Source organism: Eriocheir sinensis, chromosome 53, assembly GCF_024679095.1.
Source record: "Eriocheir sinensis breed Jianghai 21 chromosome 53, ASM2467909v1, whole genome shotgun sequence".
Lineage (NCBI taxonomy): Eukaryota > Metazoa > Arthropoda > Malacostraca > Decapoda > Varunidae > Eriocheir > Eriocheir sinensis.
Window position 1 is genome coordinate 9428890 of NC_066561.1, and position 11013 is coordinate 9439902.

Below are 11013 nucleotides of genomic sequence, written 5' to 3' on the forward strand. Positions count from 1 at the left end.
TCAAGGGCACAAAAAAAAGGAAAATAATAAAAAAAAAAAAAGTGTTTCTGCTGTTGAGGCGAGGCTGGTGTCAATCTGTCCAGCTCCCCAATGCAAGAGTCAACCTGTATCTTCATTCTCTCATTCTTATCGTTGAAGTTTCGAAGTGTGTGTTCAGTGTGTTTGGTATGCGGGCTGAGGACTCGTTCAGCCTCAGAGGAGTGGACGCCTCTGCCATGCATAGTCCCGGGTCGCCCATGAGCAAGGCGTCGCACCTGTCAGCCCCACCGTTGCCATATTATCGTACTCAGAGCATAGTACCGGTTTCTGACGCATAACTATTGCCAGGAAACATCAGGAATTAACTATTTTAACGATAACTATTGCCAGGAAACATCAGGAATTAACTATTTTAACGATAACTATTGCCAGAAAACATCAGGAATTAACTATTTTAACGATAACTATGAATGAATCTTGTTATCGGGGCCCAGGAGACAGTTTGGGGTCAGAAATCGGCAAATATAAGAGGCTGAGTACGACAATCTGGTAACGTTGGTCAGCCCCCCGCGTCATGGTTACGTACGATCTCTCAGCCTGGTGGGCGAGGCTCGTCAGGAGGGGAAAACATCACTCGACTCCCCTCCTTTTACTGACTGACTTTCTAGCCCTTTAAAGTTGGCCGCGATGTTGATTCCCTTCTTATTTTTTGCGTTGTTTTCATCTTGACTTATTTGCTAACTTCCAGCTTTCCCGTGGCCTCGCTCCATTAATATAAAACTTCTCAATGATATATTTAAGCATATTAAAGTGTTTCAAGTGTTTCAAGGCTTTTAACTCCAGTTCTGCCCGATGCTGCCCAATCTCCTAATGCAGAAGCTAATCAGTACCATCAATCGTTCGTTCCTTTCACCGGTAAACAGCCTTCCTTTGTCCGTATTCCATCGCTCTTACGACAAACTTTCCAGAGGGGAGTATCAAGACACCTCACCATCCAGCAGTGTGTTGCGGGTCTTGTTTTTCTTTGTTTTGCTCTTAGCCAGCCAGCGGTCTTACTCCTACCCTCCCTTTCCCTTCACTCCCTCCTTTCCCCTCCCCTCCTCTCCCTCTCCTACCTTACCCCTTACCCTTACCTTACCTGAGATAGGGAAGGGAAAGGAGCGGGGTGAAGGGAAAGGGAGGGGAGGAGTAAGCAATCTATCTACAAGCATTTGCCGCGATTGTTTTGTCTTTCTCAATGTCTATCAGGAAGCCGACAATCATTTTTTTTTCTTACGGCACAGTGGACAGAACAAGAGCAAAGCAAAATATAAAATAACTTCCACGCTGCTTCATTAAAAGGAATTGGAGGAAGAATTTAAAAGACAATGATAGGAGTCTTGATGCTGATGAGGGAGAGTTCGAGTCGTTGGAAGGAGGCAATAGAGAAGGAAGACTGCTTCAGAGCTTACCGTGGATGAGGTGAGAGACTGATGATGCTTGTGAAGTCTTGCATTTGGGATTGGGACGGCATATATAGGCGGCTCTGGTCCTTGTGTGCGTTTCTCGTGTGTGTGTGTGTGTGTGTGTGTGTGTGTGTATCCATGTCCTGTGTGTAACCCTAGGGTGTGTATGTGTACCGCGTGACCCTAGATCTCCTTATGTGTACCCCTGGTGTGTACGTTAGGGTTTGTGTGTACGTGTATGTGTGTACGGATTAACCTTCCCTCCTAGTGTGTGTGTGTGTGTGTGTGTGTGTGTGTGTGTGTGTGTGTGTGTGTGTGTGTGTGTGTCGTGTGTACGCAGTGGTTCATGTGTGTACGGACCGCTCGCCCCCCTAGTGTGTGCAGAATTATGCCCCTCCCCCCCTCCCCCCTCCCTCCCCCCCCCGTGTACGTGTGACCTCTCCGTGTGTACCAAATCGACCTTTTACTCGCAATGAGATTTCTCTTCTCCCTTATTTTTTTTTTTGCCTTACCTTTACCTGTCTAGGGCTGGGGGGGAGGGGGAGGGGGAGGAGGGGGCAGGGAGGAGAGAGGAGGGAGGCAAACGAAGGGAGGAGAGAGGGAAAGGGGGGGAGGAGGGATGCAAACGAAAGCAGGAGGAGGAAAGGGGAGGCGAGAGGAGGGAGGTGAGAGGGCAGGAGAATGGGGGATATGGGGAGGGTATGGGATGACGAGAGGGTGAAGGGAAAGTTGCTGAGAGGAGGAAGAGGGGATAGAATGAGGTTAAGGGAAGGGTGTGAGAAGGGAAGGGAAGAGAAGGGAGGGGTAGTGGAAGAGAGGGAAAGCGGAGAAGGAAAGGGAAAGGGAAGGGAGGGGTATGGGAATGAAGGGAAGGGGAAAGGGAAGGGAGGTAAAGGGAAAGGGAAGGGAGGGGTATGGGAATGAAGGGGAGGGATAGGGGAAGGGGAGGGGAAAGGAAGGAAGGGGTAGTGGAAGGGAAGGGAGGAGTGAGGAAAGGAAAGGGAGATGTAGAAGGTTATGGAAAGGGACTGACGAGGTAGAGGAAAGACCGGGAGGGGAAGGGTAGGGGAAGGGAGAGAAGGGGAAGAGAGGGAGGCAGGGGAAGGGAGGTATAGGGGAGGAGGGAGGAGAGAAGGTAAATTGCAGGTGCATTGAAGGGAGTTGTTACCTGTCCGCACCTTTACCTGTGTCTCCTTGAGCGTGTGTGTGTGTGTGTGTGTGTGTGTGTGTGTGTGTGTGTGTGTGTTGATACCGTTAGTTGAGGAAAAATTTATGAGTATCAACAAAAAAATATAGACAGACAAAAATAAATAAATAGAAAAATAAAGGAAGAAAATATGAGGCAGTAGAGAGAGAGAGAGAGAGAGAGAGAGAGAGAGAGAGAGAGACCCAAAAAAATAATAAACAAACAAATAAAAGAGAAAATAAAGAGCCCATCAAAACAAAGTGACGAAATAACAAACAAAATTAAATGCAAGAGTGAACGTAACAAGTCCACAAGCAAAACAAAAGTGCAAATAAAACAAAAATAAAACATAAATAAGAAAGGTGTGGAGGGTGAGAATATTAGATTGGCCCTTCCCCCTCCCTCTCCCTCCCCCCCTCACTCTCCCTCCCCCCTTCCCCCTCCTCTCCCTCCCCCCCCTCCCTCTCCCTCCTCCCATCCCCCTCACTTCTTCCCTTCTGCGTCTCGTCTGGCTCAGGAAAAATTTGTGGATATTATATTTTTGAGGGTTATTTTTTTGGCTTTGTGTAACAGTATTATTATTATTATTATTATTATTATTATTATTATTATTATTATTCGACAGCTTGCAAGACTGTGACATTGCTACCCCTCTGTCCCCCCTCTCCCCTCTTCCCTCCTCCCCCCCCCTTCATCAGTCTGTCTGTTGCTCACCACGCCCGTCTGTGTGTGTGTGTGTGTGTGTGTGTGTGTGTGTGTGTGTGTGTGTGTAGGTGTGGCCGTGTACGTCTTTGTGTGTGGTGTAAACATGTTTGGCAAAATTTTATGATGCCTCTCCTCTCTCTCTCTCTCTCTCTCTCTCTCTCTCTCTCTCTCTCTCTCTCTCTCTCTCTCTCTCTCTCTCTCTCTCTCTCTCTCTCTCTCTCTCTCTCTCTCTCTCTCTCTCTCTTCGTTATCATCAATATTATCATTGTCATTACTTTAATTAAAGGAGGGAGAGAGAAAGAAAGAAAATAATAATAAAAAGAAAGAAAACAAGAAAAAATTAGAGAGAAACAGACACACAGACAGACAGAGAGAAACTTGAGGCTGCAGAGGGGATTAAAAACGGCCCCAGCAGCTGGCAGTGTGTTTACCTGTTCTGGTGCCACTCACCGTAAGGTTATGAGTGGACAGGTAGCGCCTTTCACCTGGCCGACCGTCCCGCTGCATACCCCCCCCCTACACACACACCCCTCTTCTGCAGGAACGGGCGAAGGGGGGGAGATGGAAGAGATAGGGACGGAGACGGAAGAAAGGGTAGACAAACTACGGCCCCGTTCACACTGCGCCGACCCTGGGCCACGATAACACAGCGACTCAGGGTATATGAGGTCTTGGGTGTGAAATGTTGATGTCAGAGGGTCGCACATGGTCGGAAAGAGGTCTAGAAACGATCGCCGGATGCTGAGTCGTACAGTGTGAAGGAAGCCTAAAAGTCGGTGGGTTTTCGTGGCCCAGAGTCGGAACAGTGTGAACGGGGTTTAACCTGATGTTGGTAGAGTGAGAGAAAGAAAGAAAACGGAGGAAAAGAGAGACAAGCGAAGCAGGAGAGAAGGGGTGAGAGTAGAGAATGGAAGGAGACGGAGGAAAGGGGAGATAAACGAGAGAGAAGGAAGGAAGGGGAGACAAGGGAAGGAAATAAAGGAAAGGGGAGATAACCAAGAGAAACAGTGCATGGGAAGGGAGGAAAGGGAAGGAGATAAAGGAAAGGGGAGATAACCAAAAGAAACAGGGCATGGGAAAGGGGAGAAGTCAAGGGAAGGAAGGAAAGGGAAGGAAATAAAGGAAAGGGGAGATAACCAAGAGAAACGGTGCATGGGAAGGGGAGAGAAGTCAAGGGAAGGGAGGAAAGGAAAGGGGAGTTAACCAAGAGAAACAGCGCATGGGAAGGGGAGAGAAGTCAAGGGAAGGGAGGAAAGGAAAGGGGAGTTAACCAAGAGAAACAGCGCATGGGAAGGGGAGAGAAGTCGAGAAAAAGGAGGAAAGGGATGAATCACTTGATTTGGTATCACTGAACAAACTGCGAGGAAGTGATTCAGTTAAATAAACATTCTTGCTATTGATATTGTAGGGAAATGAAGACGAAGAAGGGATGGACAGACAGAGCGGCCACTGATGCTGGTGGTGCAGTAAAGGAAGGAGGGAGATGGAGGAGGAGAGGCAAGGGAGGGAGGCACTGAGAGGCAGAGCTTGTGGTGTTGGAGTAGCGGAGGAAGAGACAGAGCGGGGATGAAAGTGAGCAAGGAACAACGAATATATTGACAAATGGAACGCAAATGAAGACAAACATCACTGCAGGAGGGGAAGGAAGGCGGGAAGCGGTGGTCTAGACAACGTGTCGGAGTGGGAAGAAAACTTTAGACAGCGGGGAGGCAAAATAAAGAAATTGTGCTCCAAATGAAGACAAATAATCATTGCAACACGCGCACATAAACCTTGTACTAGCAGGAGGAGGCGGCGGCCGAGTGGTCAGGAGGCGGAGATAGCGATCACGACGACCCGGGTTCGGGCTCTGCCACAACCAGCCGGCAATTTTCACCATCGCCGAGTGGCAGGAGACAGCCCAATGCTCTCCAGAATCAGTCAACCTCAACTTGAGCAACTAAAGTCATGAAGAACACTTTGAGGGCGAGGCAGCATAACCCAAGCAAGAGTCATATATCACTTAAGTCACTTAAAACAAAGTTCGCCCGCGCCACTAACGGGCTGCGCTGCGGCCGTCCACCTGGCCGTGCAGACAACCTGCCGGCGCTGTGGCTGCACATAAAAAAGTGGGGCCGCTGCGTGCTGGCGCGACTCATTAATAGGCTGCTGAGTGGCCTGTTTATACGTGATGCTGCAACACAACACCTCGTGCTGAACACTATACACTCTGGCCTTCATGCGCGCTGCACTGACGCTTATACTAAGTAGCTACACGTCTACACAGGCCCGGGGGTGCGCGGCCCATCACTCTCGCCCACACCTGTTGGCCGGTGGTGGTGGTGCCCTCACCGCGCAGGGCACCGACAGCAACAGAAGCATTACATGTGATACAACTGTCTTTAATAACATTCATATATCTCACGGTTAAAGGATAACTTTGTTTTCATGCAAAGAGTCAGCATTGATTCTTAAGATAAATATTTGTTATTAATTGATATTCATAGTAATTTTCGACAAAGATCTCCATTACCCTTCAGGAGGTCTCATTGTGTCTCTTAGAGGATAGTTACCCACCGGCTGAGAACTGCTGCTCTAGTCTTGATTCAGCCATCTATATTACAAAATTCTTTGGTCATTATGCTTAGTCCATTTCCTTGAATCGGTGCCAACAATATCACTCAGCCAGACCTCGTTCCCGATGGACTTTATTTGAAACTCTTTTCTGGGCAACTTCTACATCCAATATATTAAATTCCTCTCGGTGAAATCACGACTCAAATACAGTAAGAAAAAGAATAATTGGAAGGTTTAGTACGTGGATTTCAACGTAGGCGGAAGATAGTAAGGAAGATCCCGTTGTCTTTGGAGTAGCTAATGATATAAGTTTTCCTTTAGCGATATAATGGCGAAAACAGAGTAAGAAAAAAGCAATTAGAAATGAGTACGTGGATCTTAACGAAGGCGGAAGATAGTTAGGAAGGTCCCGTTGTTTATGGAGTTGGTAATAATATAAGTATTCTATTAGTGATATTATGGCACGAACAGTAAGACAAAAGTTATTATAAGTGAGTACGTGGATTTTTACGAAGGCGGAAGATGGTTAGGAAGGCCCCGTTGTCTTTGGAGTGTATGACTGACATCTCTTAGCGAGGGAGAGCCGGGAATGACCGTAGGGGATGAACGTGAGGGAAGATAACAGGAAGCCAAGCCCACACGACGGAAGACCAACTGAACGTGATAGGTCGCCGATGAGGAAAGATGACGAAGGAAAAGAAGCCGGGGAGGGAGGGAGGGCGAGGAAAGAGGGCTTGGAGGGGCACGCTAGCTGGGTCTTAATGAGTGGCTTGGAGCGCGGCTAATCCAGGTTGATGGGCGCCCCTGATCAACGCTCCTCCCCCCCGGCCGCTTACCTTGCAATACCCAGGCTCAGGTGTGTTAGGCGGGGGGAGGGCACTGGGGGAGGTTATTAAAGGGCGTCTCGGGGTTGTGTTTGTTATTATTAGTATTGTTATTAGTAGTGTCGTTATTAGTGTTTCTGTTATTTATTGTTATTGGTAGTAGTAGTAGTAGTAGTAGAAGTAGTAACTATTGCACGTTACTTTTAATACTTTATGCACACACACACACACACACACACACACACACACACACACACCATAAAACACATATCAAACACCTATTTAGAGAGAGAGAGAGAGAGAGAGAGAGAGAGAGAGAGAGAGAGAGAAAGGGGCAGCGGCAAATGGTCTCAACGGTCAGCCACTGGTCTAGACATGGGCAGAGTAATTGTTATGATTGTGGTGGGGGGGGGGGGGGGGGGCTGGCCAGATATTTGTGCTGGAAACAATATTTAAGTGTGGTGGTGGTGGTGGTGGTGGTGGGGGGGGGGGGGGGCTGGCCAGATATTTGTGCTGGAAACAATATTTAAGTGTGGTGGTGATGGTGGTGGTGAAGTGTATGGTGGGTCTCTGTCCGTCTGTCTGTCTGTCTGCCTGTCTCCTTATGTGTATATTCTCTCTCTCTCTCTCTCTCTCTCTCTCTCTCTCTCTCTCTCACACACACACACACACACACACACACACACACACACACACACACACACACACACACACACACACACACACACACACACACACACACACACACACACACACACACACACATTGACAGACAGATTGACAGGTAAATAGGGAAAAAAATAGTTTTACAGGTAGAAATAAATTGACGAAATCTCAGATCGAAGAAGATGTATTGAGCAAACAGATTGACATGCGGACGGAAATTGACAAACAAGAAGATAGACAGACAGACAGACAAACAGACAGGTGGTTAAACGTATATATTGACAGACGAAGCGACAAATTGACAGATGAAGTGAGAGTTAAGGAGTCAAATGATAGACAGACAGACACAGACTTAATAAGCAAACAGATAGACAGGCAGACAGACAGACAGACAGACAGATATTGACTTGCAAACAGACAGACCAAAGGCGAACCAGTACATTGATGAAGCGATTTAATGATAACAGTTACACACACACACACACACACACACACACACACACACACACACACACACACACACACACATACACACACACAATGCAGGTCCCGTGAGTGTGTATATTAAAGTGTGTGCTCATCATGATTGTACGTTCATGTATGTACGTTTATGTGCACCATCACACGTACACACACAATGGTACTGTTATATAGCCATGAGAAGAGTGGGAGCTGCAGGTGTAGGGGAGGAGGAGGAGGAGGAGGAGGGAGATTGAGGAGGTTGAAGAATAAGAATAAGAAAAGAAGAAGAAAATGAAAAAAAAAGATGATGAAAAAGAACAAGAAAAAGAAGAAGTAGGAGGAGGAGGAGGAGGAGAAGATATAAGAAGAGGAGTTGTATAAGAGAAAGGAGAAATAAGATACAGAGAGACAGACAGACAGAGAGAGAGAGAGAGAGAGAGAGAGAGAGAAAGAGAAAGAGAAAGGAGAGCGCAAGGAAAAGGAAGAGGAGGAAGAAGAGGAGGAGGAGGAGAATTAAGAGTATTTCACAAGACTTCTTCGGCAGCCACGCCCTCACTTCACCTCCTTCCTCCTGACGGCTGATACCTAACGAGGAGGGTGGGGGGAGGTAGTTATGGGGGGGGGGTCATGGGAGGTCACTGGAGGAGCAAGAAGAAGAGGTGGAGGAGGAGGAGGATGTGGAATTGGTGATAGTAGTGAAGGTGGAGGAAGATTGTCGGAGAGAGGAGAGAAAAAAAAGAAAAGGAAAAGAGAAGAATTTAAGTGGAGGATGCAATGGGAAAGAGGAGGAGGAGGAGGAGGAGGAGGAGGAAGAGTGGATAAGTAGGAGATAAAAGAAGAGGGAAGAGGAGAAAGTGGAACGAGAATGGAAGAGGAAAATGCAATGAGAGAGAGAGAGAGAGAGAGAGAGAGAGAGGGGCTGAGAGATAAAAAGGAAATTAAGGAGGAAGGAAAATGAAGAAAGGAAAATAGAATAGAAAGATTGATAAGGAAGAGGAGGAGGAGGAGAAGGACTTATAGATAAAGAGGAATTAAAGAGAAATGAAAAACTGAAGAAAATTTGAACAGGAAGATTTAATAAGAAAGAGTCAGACGAAGTTAAGAAGAAGAGAGAATAATATTAATAGACGTAATAGGAGGAGAAGAAAAAATAGGGAGACAAGTTGCAATAAATTTGGAAAGAGAAAGCAACAGAAAACCAATTAGCCCATTTCGAGGTTGCCCGCTGTGTGCTTTCCTCCGCCCGACAGTCACTTCATGCCCGCAGAGAAGACGAAAGCACCCCAGTGAAGAGAGAAAGGAAGGAGGCCGAGGAAGAGAGGATCATTTAGGGAGAGAAGAAGAAGTAGGAAGAATAGAAGGATAAGGATGTAGGAAGAGAAAGAGAAATAGAAGAATTAGGAAATGAAGGAGAGAAGTGGAAAAGTTAGTGTAGAAAGAGAAGGAATGGGAGGAAAAGGAGGAGGTGAACGAGAGAGAGAGAGAGAGAGAGAGAGAATAGATGAAGGAGAATAAGAATAAAGAGGAAGTGAAGGAGAAAAGTACAAAAAAAAGAGAAAGGAAAAAAAGGAGAAGGAGATGATGAAGAAGGAGATGAAGCAGAGAAAAGTAAAGGAGGAGGAGGAGGAGGAGGAGGAGGAGGAGATGATGAAAGAGACAAAAATAATAGGAGGAGGAGGAGGAAGAGGTGAAGGAGAGAAAAGTATGATATAGGAGGAGGAGAAGAAGGTGCAGGTGAAGGAGAGATATATATAGGAGTAACGGGAGGTATTGTAATGTAGGAGGAAAGGAAGGAAGAAAAGAAGGAAGGGAAGAACATAAGAACATAAGAACATAATAAGAAGATAATAACATAAAATAAATAATAAGAAGAAGAAGATGGAAGGGAAAGTAAAGGCGAAGAAAGCATAGGAAGAGAAAAACATTATATACAGTAGAAAGAGAAGAAGGAGAATGTACACAAGGAATAAATTAAACAGGAGGCGAAGGAAGAGGAAGAGGAGGAGGAGGAGGAGGAGGAGGAGGAGGAGTGTTGTAATGAACGAAACTAGGTCTGCGATTACTGCTTGCCGTTTGGTCTTGATGGCTGAGTGAGCATATGGGGCGAAGGATGAGAGAGAGAGAGAGAGAGAGAGAGAGAGAGAGAGAATGCCAGTACCTTTGACAAAATAATTCCGTAAAAAAAGAATCTAGCATGTCTTAAGAATGATGAGAGAGAGAGAGAGAGAGAAAGACAGTACCGTAGACAAAATAATTCCGTAAAAAAATAATATAGAATGTCTTAAGAATGATGAGAGAGAGAGAGAGAGAGAGAGAGAGAGGTAACTATACGTGTCTTTCTGATATTTTCTCCACTTTGATCTCTTCACGCCTTCCTTTTTCGTTTCTCTCTCTCTCTCTCTCTCTCTCCATATGTAAGTAAAAAAAAATCTCCACATTGCAAGTTTCTCAAGGTGGAGCAGTTTCCCTCCACTTTATCACCTCCCTCCCTCTTTTCCTCCATCCCTCCCTCCCTCCCTCCCTCCCTCCCTCCCTCTTTCCCTTCCTCTTCCATCTCTCTCAAGGTAAAAGCGAGACAGGTGTCCATCAAAGAGAAAGCCTACACATACATACATACATACATACATACATACACACATACATGCATTCAATCCTCCCCCCACATACATACATACATACATACATGCATTCACCTCCCCACACACCCACACACACGTACGCACATACTCACATACATACAAAACATTGAAATATAAATAATGAATATGCTGTTTAAAATGCAAGGCGGAAAACAGCATTGCAAACACACACACACACACACACACACACACACACACACACACACACACACACACACACACACACACACACACACACACACACACACACACACACACACCAAACAGTTCGAGGGACGAGTGTGAAATAAAGCCTTGTAAAATTTCTTCCTTGTGAACATTTATAAAAAAAAAAAATGAAAAAAAAGTAAAAAGGAAGAAAAAACTGGGACGACCACAAAGAAGGGGAAAAACACGACTCGGTAAATCACATTGGAAAGTCGTCCACCACCACCACCACCACCACCGCCACCACCACCGCCACCACCACCACCACCACCAGGAGCCGCCAGCTACTCACACCTTGGGCAAGAAACAAAAGTCGTGATGTGGATGGTGGCTTATTGGAGTTC